General features: G+C 41.8%; 1 protein-coding gene across 1 annotated transcript in view; it reads right to left on the minus strand.

The window, feature by feature from the left end:
• Window positions 1-18,544, minus strand: part of DOCK2 (dedicator of cytokinesis 2) — a 413,885-nt gene that overhangs the window by 394,412 nt on the left and 929 nt on the right. The window lies entirely within an intron of this gene.

Below are 18,544 nucleotides of genomic sequence, written 5' to 3' on the forward strand. Positions count from 1 at the left end.
TCCAAGGATGTGCTGTCTCCCAATTTCCATTATCAGTGCCTGGGGGCAGTAGTTGGCTGTGAAGTAGCCAGAGTCCCCTCTGTGCTGTCAGAACCTCCGTTAACCCCTTGGAACACGACCTCATGCCATATCATTGCAGTGCGTAGGCCGTGCTCAGCGTCACTTGCTAAGTGAAGACCAGGCCACATTGTTAATCCATGTTAGGGTTGCAGCCTACTTTCCAAAGGCTAAAAATGGAACCACCAGCTTAGTAGGTCTTCAAGAACAGAATAAGACACAATGCATGTGGTTTGATTTAAAGAAAGTCTCTCAGGAGACTGAACAGTATGATCCTAGAATGTTGTCATCATTCATTCATGCAGCAAATATTCAGTAAGTGGCTATGATGTGCCAGGCACATGCTAGGCACTGATCTCACTCTATTGGTGAACACAGAAATAAATACAAGTTTACAAAAGATGATACATGTGAAAGAGAAACAATAGAGCCTGGTATAGAGTTATAGGGCACATCACATTTTGTTGGGGTATTTAGGAAAGGCCTCTCTGAGCTGATACACAAAGTAATTGAGCTGTTCAGCTGTGGGGACACTAAGGGAGGGGCATTTCAGGAAGAGGGAACAGCATGTGCAAAGGTCCTGAGGAAGGAAGGCACTTGGCATATTCAGACAACATCAAAAGAAACCTCTGTGGATGGAGTAAGATACGAGAGGAAAAGGTGATACAAGATGAGGCTGAAGAAGTAGGGACCAGGTCCCGCACAGCCTTGTGATGAGCTTAAGCTTTACTCCAAGAGAATGAGAAGCTGGAGGGATTTTATTTATTTATTTGGGAATAGATTTATTGGGATACAATTTGCCCATATGAGGTATATAATTCAACAATTTATTCACAGAGTTGTGCAGGCATCACCGTGATTAATTCTAGAACAATCTCATCACCTCGGAAAGTTACCCCAGCCCCAAGTGGCTACTAATCTACTTTCTGTCTCTATAGATATGTTCATTCTGGGCACTGCATACAAATAGAATCATATAATACATGGTCTTTTGTGACTGGCTTCTTTCACTCAGCAGTGTTCTCAAGATTCATCCATGGGGTAGCAACTGTTGCAACTCAATTTACTCCCTCTCCCACTGGTCCTCAGTTTCCTCATATGTCAACAAAACAAAATGTATTCAAAAACTACTTCTTCAGGTGACTTCAGCAAAAATGGCAGAGTAAGGAACTCCACCTGCCTGTCCCTCCAAAGAAGTAATGAGAAATCTGACAAAAGCTGTCAGAATCAACTGTATTAGAACCCTAGAAAATAGTCAAAAGTTTACACCGAAAATGCTTAATCAAGAAAAAGGCAACTGAAACCTAGTAAAGCTTTCTGGCATTTTAACTTACCCTTACTCCCCACCTCAGTGGTGGTCTTGAAAATGGTATTCTGTGTTCTTTGTGTGGGTTTCTAGAGCCAGACGGAGCAGAGAGGACCTTGTTCTAAGAAACTGTAGTTGTCTTTTTCAACCTGTGTGTGGGCTCCCCAAAGGATTAGAGCTATGAGCTTGTCCTTTATTATTGTTTATTATTTATGCTTTGGAGGAATGAGAGGAGTAGAAGTAAATTAAGTCAATGGTAAGACTACCAGGAGTACTCAGGATTCCTCTCATTTAGCTCAATCTATTATCTGCCCTGTTGGGTCACACGATTCATCAGCAATGAGCTTCTGTTTGGTTTGGAGACCACTGGGATTAGAGAGACAGAACAATGGCCTTTTCATGGGCTTTTCCACATTTACTCTGCCCCCCTCCATCCAATCGCCACACATTAGCCAGAGCAATAGTCAGTGCAATGGGATTATATCACTCCCCTGCTTAACTAACACTCTTCTGTCTTCCACCCACTGGCATGTGTATAAACAAAAGATAGTCTATCCATACAATGGAATATTATTTAGCCACAGAAAGGAATAAAGTAGTTACAGTTACTACAATATGGATAAATATGGAATGAACAATACCCACATATACCAGGGGATCTGGAAGGCTATGCACATGGTTGGACATGCTAATAAAGGATGGAGAAGGCCGTAAACTCTCAACTCTGACTGACCTTCAAGCACCATGCTGTCAGGAAATGCAGGCAGGCTAAGGCAGAGCAGCAAGTAGCCTGGTTAAGTGTTAAAAGTATGCCCCAATACACACATACAGAGTCCAGCTGCAAACAGCAGATTTTTTTTTCTTTCAACTTCAGGCATTTGGAGATTTGAGTGACCATATTGCAACAAATAATACAGTCTTCACAAAAGTACTTTAGAAAAGTCATTAAACAAACAAACCATTATATCCTGTATTAAGCAGCTACAACAAGCCCTGACAAGGAAGAGAATCTGACATCTGAGCTAGCACATTATAATATTCAAGATATTCAATTTTCAACACAAAATTATGAGGCATGTAAACAAACAAACAAACAAACAAACAAACAAGAAAGTATGGCCTATTCACAGAAGAAAAAAAAGAAATTAATAGAAATTCCTCACAAACGATATACATTGGATTTATAAGAAAAAGACTTTAAATCAATTGTCTTTATGCTCAACTAGCTAAAGAAAACTATGGGCAAATAACTAAGTAAAACCAAAAGAATAATGTCGCATAATATAGAGAATATTATTAAATAGACAGAAATGACAAACTAATAAAATAGAAATTCTGTAGCTAAAAAATACAATAAAAAATGTTAGAGAGGCTCAATTGCAGACTTGAGCAGTCAGAAGAAAGAATCAATAACCTTGAAAGTAGGTCAGTTGAGATCAGCCAGCCTGAGAAGTAGAAAGAAAAGAGAATAAAGAAAAATGAACAGTGCCTAAGTGACCTGTGGGATACTATCAAGCACACAAACTTCATACAATGGGAGATTCCATAATTAGAGAAAAGAGAGATAAAGGGGTAGAAAGCATATTTGAAAAAATAATGGCCAGAAACTTTCATTTGATGGAAGACATAAATCTACAGACCCAAAAAGGTCAGTGCTATCTGAGCAAAATAAACACAGATATCCACACTGAGACATAATGGTCAAACTGTCAAAAACCAAAAAAAAAAAAACAAAAACAAAAAAAACAAAAAGAAAAAACCAAAAACAAAACCCAGAGAATTTTAAAAACATCAAGAGAGAAGCAAATCATCATGTACAAAGACTCCTAAATAAAATTAATAAGTGATTTCTCTTCAGAAACCACAGAGGCTAGAAGGCAGTGGGATGTCATATTTAAAGTGCTAAAAGGAAAAAAAAATCAACCAAGAATTCTATCTCTCAAAAAATTATTTTTCAAATATAAAGAAGTTAAGAAATAAACAGAAACAGAGGTCCATCACTAATAGACAACTGGAAAGACAAATACATAAAATAATAATTATAAAATCTATAATACACACATATACACAATGTATAAAAATGTAATGTGTGACAACAACAACAAAAGGGGAGAGAAAGATTTGTACAGAAGCAGAGGTTTTGTCTACTATTGAAGCTAAATTGGTATTAACTCAAAATATATTCTTATTATGGTAAGATGTTAATTGTGAACCCCAGGTTAACCTCTAATAAAATAAGCAAAAAACACAGAGAAAAGTAAATGAGAAAGGAATCAAATCAGTAAACTAGAAAAAATCAATTAAACACAAAAGAAGGTAGTAATGAATTGAAGAACAAAAAAACATGTAAGATACATAGAAAACAAATAGCAAAATGTTGGAAGTAAAACTTTCCTTATGAGTATTTACATTAAATGTAAATGAATAAAACTGTCTTGGCAAAAGGCAGAGATTGGTAGAAAGAGTATAAAACAATAACCAAACACACACACAGACACACACACACACACACCCCACCATGATCCAGCTGTATGTTATCTACAAGAGACTCACTTTATATCCAAAAATACAAGTTAGGTTCAAAGTAAAAGAGTGGGGAAAAAATGTTCCTTGCACATAGTAACAAAAAACACTGTAGTGGGTATGGTAATACCAGACAAAACAGACTTTAAGTCAAAAGTGTTTCAAGAGACAAAGAAGAGTATTATATATTGGCAAAAGGGTCAACACACCAAGAAGATATAGCAATTATAAACAGATGTCCCTAATAACAGCACCAAAATGTATGAAGCAAACACTGACAAAATTAAAAGGAGAACTAGGCAGAGGCTAATAATAACCAGAGACTTCAATGTCCCACTATCAGTAATGTACAGAACATGTAAGCATAAAGTCAGTAAGAAAATAGAATATGTGAGCCACACTGTAAATAACCAGACCTAAAGGACATATACAAAATACTCCATCCTGCAACAGCAAAATGCACTTTCTTCTCAAATGCATATGGAACATTTTCTAGAATAGCCCATAAGTTAGGCCACAAAACACATCTCAATACATTACAAACACTGAAATTATACAAAGTATCTTTTCCAATGACAGAGGAATGAAGCTAGAAATGAATAAGAGAAATAAAACTGGAAAATTTACAACTATGTGCAAATCAAACAATATACTCTTTTTTGAGAGAGAGAGAGAGAGAGAGAGAGAGAGAGAAAGAGCGCACATGTATGCACACTAGCAGGAGAGGGGAAGAGGGAGAGGGAGAGAGAATCTCAAGCAGACTCCTCGCTCAGTGCAGAGCCCAACTCAGGGCTCAGTCTCAGGACTGTGAGATCATGACCCGAACCAAAATCAAGAGTTGGCTGTACAACCAACTGAGCCACCCAGGTGTCCCTAAACAATATACTCTTAAGCAACAAGGTATCAAAGAAGAACTCACAAGGAAAATTAGAAAATATTTTGAGACAAATGAAAATGAAAACACAACCTCACAAAACTTATGGATGGAGTGAAAGCAGTAATCATATCAGTGAAGGAGCCTTGGAGAAGAAATGAGATCAGATTCCTCCTCAAACATAAAAAAGAAGCATTTATAATATTGTTTCACTGTGTCCCAGAGAAGCATATTCTCAATTGTCCTTTTGTGTTGTCTTCATAACTACTACACGAGGTAGCTACTATCCTCATTTTACAGATGAGGAAAATGAGGTACAGAGGGTTTGAGTGGCTCACCCATAATCTCCCCTTACCCTGTTGGTAGTAAGAGCCAGGACTCTAACCCAGCCCTGTGCCTTATTCATTCTCTGCACCTGTTTCCTCCCCACAGAACCTAGATGGCAGGTACTCAGGTGTTCACCAGACCCTGCTTCACACTTCAGTCTTGCCACATTCTCTACGGGGAAAAGGAAGAAACTTAGAGGCTACTTAGTCCAAACACCTATACAAATCAGCCCTTTCACCATGGGACCAACTAGTGTTTGTAGGTATTCATAGTAATGGAAAATCTCGATCCTGAGAGACGATAAAACTTGGGAGTCAAGAGTCTATCTGGAATCACGCAGATGTGGCTCCTGGGCCTCATTTTGCCCTTTATTGGCTCTGGCCTCAAACCCAGAGCCACAGCATGTGATTATACAGGTTTTGCCCTGCAAGGGGTGACCCATTGGAGGTTAGTGTGCAACCTGTGATCTGGTCAGGGGAGGGGTATTATTTTTGTAATCCACCCAAAGTCACTGTAAGGGCCAGTGGAAGGCTGCTGGAGCAGCTTCACACCCCTGAGTCTCATTTTCCCCAATCGTAGAATGGAGGAGATGATAGTCCCTAATTTGCAGGGTTCTTAGGAAGCTCAGCTGACATTAAAACACAAAGGATTTACTGGTGTCTGGCCATAGTAAGTCCTCAATAAATGGTCATCATTTTTCTCTTTATTAGCATTATAAAACCTCCTAAAGCAATCTTTTCAGAAGAACTCCTTCAGAGCTCTTCTTTAGGTCACCTTAAATCTGTCTTCCTGCAGTTTGCAACAAATGACACTGTTGGTCAACACTGAATAAAATTAATCCTTTGTTCAAAACCAGACCTTGAGAAGGCCCTCAGGGGACTCAGGAATCTCTTCTCCTGCATAAACATAGCATGTTTCTCTGTTGCCTTTACACTTGATCTGATTTCAAACCCTGTCCCCACACAGGCTGCTGACATTTGGACCTGCTCCAGCTTGCTGGTGCTCTAACTCAGACCCTCCCACTCCTTGCTCCCTCCAACCCCAGAAATTCGGCTGAGAACATGTCTGTCACAGACCTGGGCAGGGCCATGGAGGCAACTGAGATTTCTAACAGAAGAATCCCATCCACAAAATAAGTTGGCCTCTGGGGAACTAGCAAATAAGGTCTGTCCGTCAGACATTAGGAGGGTGGGGTGAGACTGTGTTTTGTTCCCTATTTCCTCTCCATCTTTCCTTAGGAATCCCTTCCTCACCCTCTGCCCAGCTTCATCAGATTAGAAGGTTCCAACTGATCAATTTAAGAAAATGTTTTGGATAGATCTTGAAACATGGTATTCAACATGAAGGTCTGTATTCATTCCAAAGACTCACATTGTATGAAAATGAAAGTAACTGATGTTGCTGTTTAATTTAAAAATGTATTTCTGCGTTTGCATAAGGGCCTCTATTCTCAAGGCTCCATTTGGGGAAAATCAGACATTACTGACAAGGAAGTGGCTTTGCATACCAATACCCTATTCTGTTAAATTTTCTAAATGACTAACAGGAAACTTTGAACAAGAATGCTACTGTTTGCTAAAGTTTGATTGCTTATCTATGATCCTCATTTGAGTTATTTCTGACCAGTGTAGAAACAGATCACCTTTTTCCCTATTCCCTGTAGGCCTAACCACTGTCAACTTTTGAATGAGGGATGAAAGGGGCAGAAAAACATGAGCAAGATATAGGACAAAAAATAAGTAAAGCCACTAAAATCATAGCCTGCCCCACCCTAGCCATGCCCACCCAAGGAAGATGGAAAAGTGGTGGGTGGCAGGATTCCCAGAGACACCCATTCTAGCTTCCCCTTTCATATAAGGTCTCCAGACACTGGAGAATACGGACACATCTGCATGGAGGATTTGACTTCTTCCTCCATCAAAGTACTATACCCAAGAACCAAGGCAGCAGTTGGTTACTGACAAGCTGGCTTAAACCAAAATACTTATAGCTGAGGATCAAAGGGATGTTTAAAGTACCAAGGTCATCTGGGCTCATTAAACCCAATGAGGACTCTCATACTGGAAATGTGGGTTGGCAAGCCAGTGGAAACAGCTACTTTGAGACAGGTGAGACTTTCAACAACCCTAGAAATAGAACCCATTGATTAGCCACCAATTCCACTTAAACATATTGAGATACACAGTTCATCAGGAACCTAAATTGAGAGAAATAAAAAGTAAACACCATTGTTATAGCATGCAGTGCACAGAAACAACAAGGGTGGGGTCGCTGTAGTTTGTGCAATGTTAGGAGGTAAGTACATGTTTCTCTTGGATTTATAGGTGAGGAAACTGAGACACAAAGAGGGTAAACAACTTATCCACCTCATAACTTAGATAGGTCAATTGACTGATCCAGAAGTCTGCTTTCTAACCACTGCACACACTGCTTGCCCACCAAAAAAAGGTAAACGCTTATTGGGCATATATTATCTACCAAGCATATATAATTTTTGCAAAGATATTCATCTGAGCACCTACTGTGGGCTAGGTACTGTTCTGAGTCCTGGGGTTATAGTGACAGATAAGACAGATAAAATCCCTGGCATTCTACTAGTATCACTGCATTTAATCTTCACAGTAATCCTCCAAGCTATTATCTTCATGTAACATGTGAGAAGCTCAGAGATTAAGGAACTTGCCCATGACCACACAGCTAGAAAGTGGTAAAAAGTGGATTCAAGCCCAGATCAGAGTCCAAAGTTCTTGCTTCCCTTACCAGCCTATTTCTGATGTTCCAATTTAGTGTGTGTGTGTGTGTGTGTGTGTGTGTGTGTGTGTGTGTAGGTATATATTTACATATATGTATATATATACACACACAGTATACACTAGACTTGTTCATTTCCTGTTTTCTCCAGCCTCGGTGAGGATGAAGATTGAGTCTGCCTTTTGACCACTGAATTCCCAGTGTTGTTCCCACAGTAGAATTCAATCAATATTTACAGAGCTTTAATAAATACTTGTTGAACTGAAGGGATGCGAACATGAAGGGCAGGTATGCCCCTTCTTCTGGTTAAACTCTTTCATGAATTTCTTAAGATTACTTCAGGAGATGCTGATTCAGCTTAGCTGCCAATTTGATTGCAGCCAAGTGCTCTGTGATCTTTAGGGTGGACTTATACCTCACCTGGGGCCCTGCTCTTTGCTGACATGTTTGAACGTAAAAGCTTCAGCAAATACCAAGTGTTAATAATAGAGCTTGGAAAAGTAGATACATAAGAGGAGCAAAAACAATAATGGAGAAAAATAATACAATTGCCTTGAGTTCACTTCTCTAGTCCCTGAGCTGGACTTTGGAGGGTCTCTAACCTAGGGGAGTACTCACCTACTGGCAGGCCCACTTTGAATTCACATGAAACACACTCATTGTAAATGCACAAGCATTTTGCCTGAAGTCTCTGGGCAAGGTGTTGACAGGCTCAGCACCAAGGCAACATCCTGATGTTGCATCAGGGAGGGCAACTGCCATGACCCAGCAGAAGCTTCCAGCAGCAAGGCCAGAGCTCACATCCAGTGATGGTATTGAATAAGGTTTGAGAATCACAGCCAGAGGTAACCAAGGAGGAAGTATTCCTCCACTGACCAGGAGAAGACAGAGGAATTACAACCTCCACTGAGCTTTTCTGTGCACTAAACACTATTCCAAGGGCTTTATCCATAGTCACCTACTTAATCCTCACCATAATTCTTGGGTACAATCATTGTCATCTCCATTTTACAGATGAGAAGACTGAGGTAGTGTAAGATCAAGTGAATAGTCCAGGATGACACAGCCAGGAAGAAGCCAAAGTGCCTATCACTGTACTCCATTTAAAAAAAATTTTTTTTAACATTTATTTATTTTTGAGAGACAAAGAGAGACAGAGCATGAGCAGGGGAGGGGCAAAGAGAGAGGGAGACACAGAATGCAAAGCAGCTTCCAGGCTCCAAGATGTCAGCACAGAGCCTGATGTGGAGCTCGAACTCATAAACTGCGAGATCATGACCTGAGCCGAAGTCAGACGCTTAACCGACTGAGCCACCCAGAGCCCCTGTACTCCATTTTTAGTAAGCCAAAGGGACATGCTCAGCTAACAAGAGAAAGGTGGGATTGCCATGAGTTCTCTAACTAAGGACAGTGATTCTCAGCTAGGGACAGTTTTGCCCCCAATGGAACATTTGTCAATGTCTGGAGACATTTTCAGTTGTCACAGTCTGGAGGGGTAAGAGGATGAAGTGAAGGAGCTTCAGCATCTAGCTGATAGAGGTCAGGGATGCTGCTAAACATCCTACAGTGCACAGAACAGCCCCATAACAAAGAAGAATCTGGTCCCAATGTCAATAGTGTCAAAGTTGTTAAGTACTACTCTAAAACATCATGATGGGATTCACTCTCCTTTCCAGGGCTGCTGTAGGTGCGCACACACACACTCACACACACACACTCTCTCCTATATTAACACACTCACACACTAGAGTTGGAAGAATGGCTTTATAATGAAACCAGGGGCTGATTTCTTCAGCCCCTCACTTCCAGGGAAGGGAGTGTCTGACACTCTGCTGGATCCTGCAAGTTAGAAAAGTGAGATGAGAGGGGATAGTTCCTGCTGTCCTGGAGCTTTTGTAAAATCTAATTGAAGAGACAAAATTAACCCAGAAAAAACAAGAAACTCTTAAAAATAAAAGACTAAGCTGTGGACCACAGCAGCTGTAGAGTCTCAGAGGAGAGAGATCAAGAGAGGCCCCATGAAGGAAGTGAGACTGGAAGGAGAGGGAGGCACAGAGGGAGGGCAAGGGGGAGAAATGGAGTGAGAGCCCCTGAGGAGGTGGGTGGAGAATAAAGGTGGTAAGGGCAGGGAGGAAGAGGGGGAGGCTTGGTGTGATGTGGACATAGTCCCAATGAGGGACAGCTGGACCATGTGAATAAAATCCCAGGGTGACTCTATTTGAGTTTGGGGACAGTGGCCAACTACAGGGGTCCATATGTTTGAGGAAGAGTTCAAGAATACTCCATTCATTGCTGTGCTGCTCTCATAGAACCCAGCCTCCTGACAGGAAAGGGTTAGGGTTGAGGAGATGAAGGCAAGACGGGGCAACTCAGTCCATCCGAATCTTATGAGACCACCAGATAGTGAAAAGCCACCCATAACCCATCACCTCCCCACCCCTACCACTCATTCATCTACCCACTTATCTACCCACCTGCTCATCCATCCACCCACCCATCCATCCAATTAACAATTACTAATTGAGCACCTGCTCTGTGCCAGAGAAGAGCAAGAGTCATTGTCTTACTATCATGGAGTTTACATTCTAGGGAAGAGCCAAATAATTCAACATGAACCTGCAATGAAATATGATGAAGGTGATGGAAGAGCTATGGTAGCATGAAGCAAAAGGTGCACCTGTGCCCAACCTGTGAAATGGAGACATTAGTACTAATAATGGTGTTGTTTGTTGCCTTGAACAAAAAGAAGAAAGCGAGATTACTACTGAATTGTAAGTTTCCTTAGGGCAGGGACTGTGATTTTATCAAAACCAGCTCAGGACCATCACTTAGCATAATACCCAATTTAGGACCACCACTTAACACAGGCTTACTGAATTTAATTGATATGAATAGGCAATAAAAACAGCTTTCTTGTCCTTCACAGCTCCCAAAACCAAAAATTTATACCTTGGGCAGAATGCCTTCGCTGTGTCTATTGTATTGGTTTACTAAACAGTTACTGAGTACTTTTACCGGGCTCTTACTTAACTCACTTTCATGGACGGGCCGTGATGAAATTGTAATGCAAAACGGCACACGTACAGATTTGCAAGAAGGATGTTTATAGTGTCTACTGGATTCCTAAGGGGTCCCATGTTACAATAACAATTACTTTCTCTTATGTAGCATGTTCTTGCTAGTGCCTTATAGCTGGATGGACTCAAAGTTGACCCCAAAACAGAGCTCTGCCCTCAGACAATATGCTATCCAGTGGGCGAAGTGACATGTAGTTTGTTACATAACTAAAAGGTGAAAATTGAGTGCTTCAGTAAAACAGAAGAGGCTCCTCCAGGAATGAAGTGTAAGGAAACTGCCTGAAAGAGGTTGCATTTCAGTGAGACCCTGAAGGTCTCTGCTCCTCCATTTCCTTATCTGTGAAAGGATGATAAAAGTACCCATCTCACAGGGTGGTTAAATGTGGTAGCACAAGTGCTCTGTAAATGTACCATGTTGAAAAAAGGTGAGCAATGTTACTATTTATGACAGTGGATAACTCAGATCAACAGTTTAAGTAAGGAAGTCTCGTATGCAATTCCATTCTCCCTGCTGCTCATACCAAAAACCTTGGAGTCACTCCTGATTCCTCTCTTTCTCTCATACCTAATTCCAATCTATGAGGAAAATCCCATTTTCTCCACCTACAACACACACATCCAGAATCTAAGCGAATCTCACCTCCTCCACTGCTGCCTCCCTGGTGTGGGCCACCACCATCTCTTGCCTGGGTTATTGTAGTAGTTGCTGGACTGGCCTTCCTGATTCCTCATTTAATTCCTCTCTCTCCATCATAAAGCATCTAGAATAATCCTTTTCAAACAACTCAGAACATTCTGCAATTCTACTGAAACCCCTACAGTGTCCCACCTCCTTCCATTTAGAGTAAAAGCTGAAGTCATTGCAACATGTGCCAGGCACTACTCAATACAACCTCCCGTCAGAGAATTCATTTCCTACTCTTCTGCCTCTTGCTTATTCTCCTCCAGCCACACAGGGACCTCCCACACATCAAAGAGGTACCCTCTTCATGACCTTTGCATTGACTGTTGATTCTACCCAGAACATTCTTTCCTGAGACAACTCTCTACTGACACAACTAGTGAGGCAAGCAGCAAATTCCCACTTCCTTGGCAAATCCTCTAGGTTCAGCTGGCACTATGTATGTCCCTCTGCCAAAACCCAACATGCTGATCATGGTGTCTCAGCCCTGGCATTGCTACCACTCAATCCAGTCCAACAAATGACTGCTCAACATCTGTTCTATTCAGAATCTGTGTTGGATCTTGCATCTATGCAAGTCACAGTGTCTACCTGTCTCCTTCTACCATCTTAGTTTAGGCTTGGATTCAAGGGATCATGTGTTGTCAGGAAAACTCTAAGTGCCCTGGAGTAATGTCTAGAGAGAGGTCTGGAAAAGTGAGAAATGAAGTCATATCCCCTTCCAACCCCAGCTTCTATGACTGTAGCTTTAAACTAGTGCAGAAGCTGACAGTGTCCTATTGAGGTCACAGGAGATGACTTTCTCCAAAGAGAACTAAAAACCAAGTAAGACTTAAGAGGCTTACAAACTCAGCCTTACTGTGTTTTAACTCACATCAATTAAATGAAGTAGGAATATGGGAGAAAGTGCCTATTAAAGAGAACCTTTGTAGTGTCTCTACCCAGATTCCTCTGGATTTGGATGGTGATGAGCATTATCATTTCCCATTTGCAGAACATTTGCTACAGAACACAGACTGTGGCACCCATGTGTAATTGACTATTAAAGACCTGTAAGCTTTAAAAAACAAGCAAACAAACAAACAAAAGTCCAAATATCCAGAAATTATAATATTATGGTGACTACATTGCCTGCCTCAACATACAACAGCAATATAAGGATGTTGATCTCAGGAAGAAGCAGAGCTTAGGAAACACAGTCTGTTAAGGTTCATTCAAATACAAACATTATGATTGGGAACAAGATAGCCACTAACTGATCAAGCTCTCACAAGCTTAGGGATTAGGACCATCTCTTTAGTGGACTCAAAGAGCAGGCACTTCTGAACAATCCCAAATTGCTGATGCTTTAGACAGTGGAAAGCCAGGCACGTAAGAATTGATTGCTAGGATGGAATCAGATTTCCAATACATGTTTTTGTTGTTGTTGTTGTTGTTGTTGCACCAGACTAATTTCTAGGGACCAGTCCAAGATATAGTTGGCCTCCATAGCAAAGATACATGTACTAAGATCCCTCCAAGTGTTTCCTTTGGAATTCTTTCCTCCATTGTTCCTCAGAGGCCTTCTCAGACCCTTCTCTCCAATATTCTTATTCACGGAACGAACTCTTTTCTTACACTGGCACATATAATGTAATTATATGTTTATTGATTTTTCCACAAAGGCCTTTTTTTTTTTTTTTGTCTCTCCCACTAGACTATAAGCTCCAACACTGTAGAAACCATATTGGTCTAATTCTAGTAATTTCCTTGTCTAGCATAGGGCCTGGCACATAAGAAATCCCCAATAAATATTTAAGAAATAATGAAGAATGAATGAGTAAATGGCTGAACAAGTTAATGAGTGAAAAATGCTCTTTATCCCTCCTCCTTGATTATTACCTTGGCAAATGTGAGTCCATCTATTCACATCTCCTCTCTCAGACCTTTGAACAAATAAATATGGATAAAAGATTCAGTAGACACTTGAATTGCAAAGTCATGCAGAGTTGGGGTGGGTGGCATGTTGGGGCCACTATTATGATGTTATCAGAATATCAAAGTTATGAATGAGTGATGGAATTAGAAGGAGTTGGTGAGGAGAGAGAAGAGAACAGTGCTGATGTGTTAAGAGAAGCTGGGTTGCCGCAAGAAGGGGGACAGAGGTTTCCAGGGTGGTCTCAGTTCAGACCCTTCTAGACACCTGCCTCTCATGTTTCCTGGATTTCTTTTTTATTTCCCCTGATCCTTAAAATATACCTACCCCTTCCTCACATACACATAAATACTGCACAACTTTTAATTGAACCAGTCTGAATGGATTTTGTTCCTTTAATAAGAGCCTGTGCTGCACGAGATTCAAGTACCCACTGCCCACTCCAAATCTGTCCATTTTGGCATGGAGCAGCTCTGTCTAGGGTCCTGCACTGCAACAGCATCACACGCATTCCTGTATGTGGGGGTGGTCTCAGATTCATCCATATTCCCCAATCAAGACATGGAAAAAGACCCTTTTCCTACTTTTGCAGAGCCTAGTATGGTTTGCATTGTGCCCCTCCCACAAACAAAAGATGTGTTAGAGTCCTACACCCCAGTACATCAATGTGTGATCTTATTTGGATAGAGTCTTTACAAAGGTAATCAAGTGAAAATGAGGTCATTAGGGTGGGCCCTAACCCAATAAGGAGTGGTGTCCTTATTAAAAGGAAAATTTGGAGAAAGACACATACACAGGGAGAACACTGTATGGAGATGGAAGTAGATATCAGGATGATGCCTGTGCAAGGCAAGGAGCACCAAAGATTGCCAGCAAACCACTAGAAGCTAGGGAGGGGCATAGAACAGATCCTCCCAAACAGCCCTTAGAAGGCACTACCAATGCTCCCCAACACTGCCAGCAAGTACTCAACCATAACCAGAGACAGCCTGCATATAGAAGAGGTTTCTAGGCATCACTGAAGCCCCCCGCACCAATTCCCCCCCTCACTCTCTGTCTGAAAAGCCTGACCTGTCCCTAAATGTCATACCACAGACAATGGTCATCCCTTAGGGACTCAACTGTTATCCATGCCTAGTCCCACAAATTTGTTTGTTGAAGCCTTAATCCCCAGGACCTCAGAATGTACCCAAATTTGGGGATCAGTTCTTTAAGTGCATGATTAAATTAAAAATGAGGCTGTTAGTGTGGAGTCCTAATCCCATATAACTGGCATCCTTCTAAGAGGAAGAGACACTAGGGGTGAGCGTGCACAGAGATGACTGCGTGAGGACAAAGCCATGAGACGGCAGGTGTCTGCAAGCCAATGCCTCAGGAGAAACCAATCTACCGGCACCTTGGCCTTGGCCTTCCAGCCTCCAGAACTGTGAGGAAACAAATTTCTATTTTTTAAGCCACCCAGTCTGTGGTACTTTCTTATGGCTGCCTTAAACAAACTGACATATCATCCCCCAAATCCTTCTTCCCCTTCTTCCTTAGAAATGGCACTCCTAATTTTCAGCGGGGTGCATGGCTGCCTGCATTACAGACTACATTTCCTAGCTTCCCTCCTCAGTCACGTGATTAGGCTTTAGCTAATAGGAAACAAGAGGAAGTGTTAGGTGGGCCCTCAGGTAGGTGTCCTTAAAGAGAAAGGTCATGTCCTTCTGCTTCCCTTCATCCTTCTTTCTGGCTGGAAGGGGGACTTGACAACTGGAGCTTGAGCAACCAGCTCAGTTCAGGAGGCAGCAGCCTCATGCTGAGGAAGCAGCATAGTAGACCATGACCCCCTCTTCATGGACCATTTCTGGGTTTCTATTTGAGGGAGAAATAAACTTCTAGTTTGGGTAAGCCACTGTTTAGAGGCATTCTATCACCCAGTCACACTTATTCTTAACTGATACTGTCATACTCTTTCCTCCTCTCCCTTTTCTGCTCTCCCTTCTCTCCTTCAAGGAGGAAGCTCTCATCACTGAGACTCAGGCAGAGAGGATTAACACAGTAAAGGTGAAAAGGAAATGTTATTATAAGTAGACTCTTGCAGGGTTAACTAATCAGGCAGTTAATAGGTAAAAGGTCACTTACTTCTGTTCTTGTATTCCTACATCCAATCCCCGCCCTTCTCACAATTAATTATATTAAATTCTTACGGGTGGCATGCCTGCTCAAAACTTCCATTGTACACAGAACGAAGTCCAAACTTACAAGGTTGGTGTTCAAAGCTCTTCACAATCTGGCTGCAACCTACCTCTCCAAAGTTTTTTGTTTTGTTTTGTTTCCCATTATAAACATCTACCAAAACCAAAGCAGAATATTTATTGTTTGATCCAAATGCCACATGCATTCCAACATCTTGCCTTTTTCTATGACATTCCCCTTCCCAGATTCCATCCTAGTGTGGTGCAAAGGGCCTGTAAAGTCAATTGAATTTAAGGCCACGCCCAAGTGCTTCCAAATTATATGAACTCTGGGCCTTGATTTCTTGATGTATAACATGAAGATAATGCCTCACATAAATGTTCTGGAGCCAAAGATATTGCGCGAGAATAGGTCTTATAAACCACAAAATATTATACTCTTGGAAGGCATAACTGTCCTGAATCTGGCATTACTCTGTGTTTCTCTTGGCTCCAGAGCCATTAGGTAACCCCCTTGACCTTAGTAGGTAACTTTCATTGAGCCAACCACATTACTAATGCTTTTCCTGCATTACCCCATCCAATCCTCACAACAATCCCCCAAGACTGACATTATTCATCATTACCCCCACTCTATTGATAAGGAAACAGGCCCATATTTGAAATCAGTTCTGACTTCACAGCCACAGCTTCTAACGTTACATATATCTCCTCCAAGGACAGAGTCTGTGCCTTTTCTTACTTCAGAGTCACACTGTTTTGTCCTTGGAAACACCTATCCCGCCTCTGGGACTCTCTGGAATCCTAATGATCACATGTTTCCTTTCTTTCCCAAGGAAGGAAAAATAATCTGACTATAGATCTATATGAAGGGTCAACTGGCTGCCTACCAGACAATAAGATGAGCAAGAAGCCAGTAGTTCTGATGATAAAGGAGCCTCATGTAAAGCCAGCCCCGAGACAAATAGACACCAGCAATCCTTGAGAATTAAGACAGAAAAAGACTGGCTAATGTTACCAGCAATGTTTGGTTTGCTGACAAGGAAACCAAATAGGAAAGCAAAGCTCAGATTCTCCTTGTGTTTTAGGCCTGGCTGGGACTCTGGAGATATTTCAAGAACCCCCTAATCCTTTATATGTTTCTCTTTTCTTCTTCAAAGCCCCCATAGTCATTATCTCAAATGCTCTTCATAAAAGAACACCTTGAAATCAAAAAATATTAATTCTTTAACTTACAATGAGAAAACGAGAGCATAGATCTGTCTGCATATAGTGATGGTGTTGGAACTAGAATCCAGACTCCTTACTGTAGGTTTCTGTTCTTTCTGTTCCATGACTCCAGTCCCCTATTTCATCATAACCTAAACTTTGCCTTTTCCTTCCATCTACCCAGGGCCTAAGAAAGAGGGCTGGAGGCTACCTTCCTTAGTCCAGCATTCATTTGCAGAGAAAAGAGATTCTTTTGATGAGCAGGCACCTACCAAGTGCTCTCTGGCTCCCTAGAGGGTCATAGATCTTCTGGCCCCCCAGTGAAATAGAATTTTCACAAGTAGACATGAAAAATGTCAGCCATACTATTAGATCAAGAAGCCTCTGAGCTTAGGGCCTAACAGAGCTCCCAATCTCTGAGCACATAGGTGGGATTTTCCTCTTCTAGAGAGTGTGGGAACCCCACTCCATCCTGTAACTCTATCTCATCCTGTGATGTCATGTCCTCAACTAAACCTCCATGCAGAGGACAAAGTCTAAGAATAATAATTGATAACATTTAGTGAGGATTGCTTTGTACAATTGTCATTCTAGGGACTTTATGTGGATGAATTCGTTTAATCCTACAATAACCCTGGGAAGCAGGTACTATTATTATCCCCATCATACAGACAAGGAAACTGAGGCCTGGAGAGAGTAAGTAACTTGTCTGAGTCACAGGGTTGGGAAGTGTCAGAAGCTGGAATCCAAGAACAAGCAGTCTAGCACCAGAGCCCAAGATCTTCACACCATAGCACAGGGCCTTCACAGCAGGAATGCACTGCAGCCCTTGGGATGGAGGCTGGGACTCTTCCATATCACTCAATCTCCCCCATTAACTGCCCTGCTTACCCTAGACCACCAATACTGTCTCTTGTCTGCTGCCCAGGCACCTTCGCCCTTCTGTCCACCCAAACTTCCTCCACACTGGCTGCAGCATGAATCTGCTCATGCCTCTTCCCTGCTCAGAAGCCCTCTTTGGTTCCCCACTGCCAAAGTAGAAAGAGTCTCAACTTCTTAGCCTGGCATTTATAGACTTCCAAAATGTGGCTCCAGCTTACTCTGAGCATAATCATTCCCTTCAGGTGAAAGGCAAACCTCTCTTCTTTCCCGGATATCCCCTCCGGGTCTAGCTTTCATCTTCTACACTACATTGGCCTCTCCACCTACAATGGTCTGCCCTATTTAACAGTCCCCATCTTAACTTGAGAAAAATTTCAGCCTAATACCCCTAGCTAGAGGGGCCAAAGTTAGAGAAGCTTTGAGGTTAAACATGGTCCTTTTGGGGTTTAGTTCAAACTTCCCATTTTACAGATGAAGAAACTGAGCCCCTCAAGGGTATAGATTATTATTTGTTGTCTGGATGGGGACCATTCGTCTTAAAACACTCCATGGTGCCTAGAGCCCATTAAGTGAACAGATAAATGTTGAACTCTCCAGGGCAGTATTTCTCCAACAGTGGCCTTGGGACTACCCTTAGTAATAGCGCAACCCCCCCCCCCCCCCCGCCCACCCCTGGACCCTCCAACCTCTGACCTATTCAATCCTCATCTCTGAGGGTGGTGTCTGCCATACAGCGGTTTTCAAATTCACACTTGAGTTTGAAA

The sequence above is a fragment of the Acinonyx jubatus genome, chromosome A1 (genome assembly GCF_027475565.1).
Source record: "Acinonyx jubatus isolate Ajub_Pintada_27869175 chromosome A1, VMU_Ajub_asm_v1.0, whole genome shotgun sequence".
Classification (NCBI taxonomy): Eukaryota; Metazoa; Chordata; class Mammalia; order Carnivora; family Felidae; genus Acinonyx; species Acinonyx jubatus.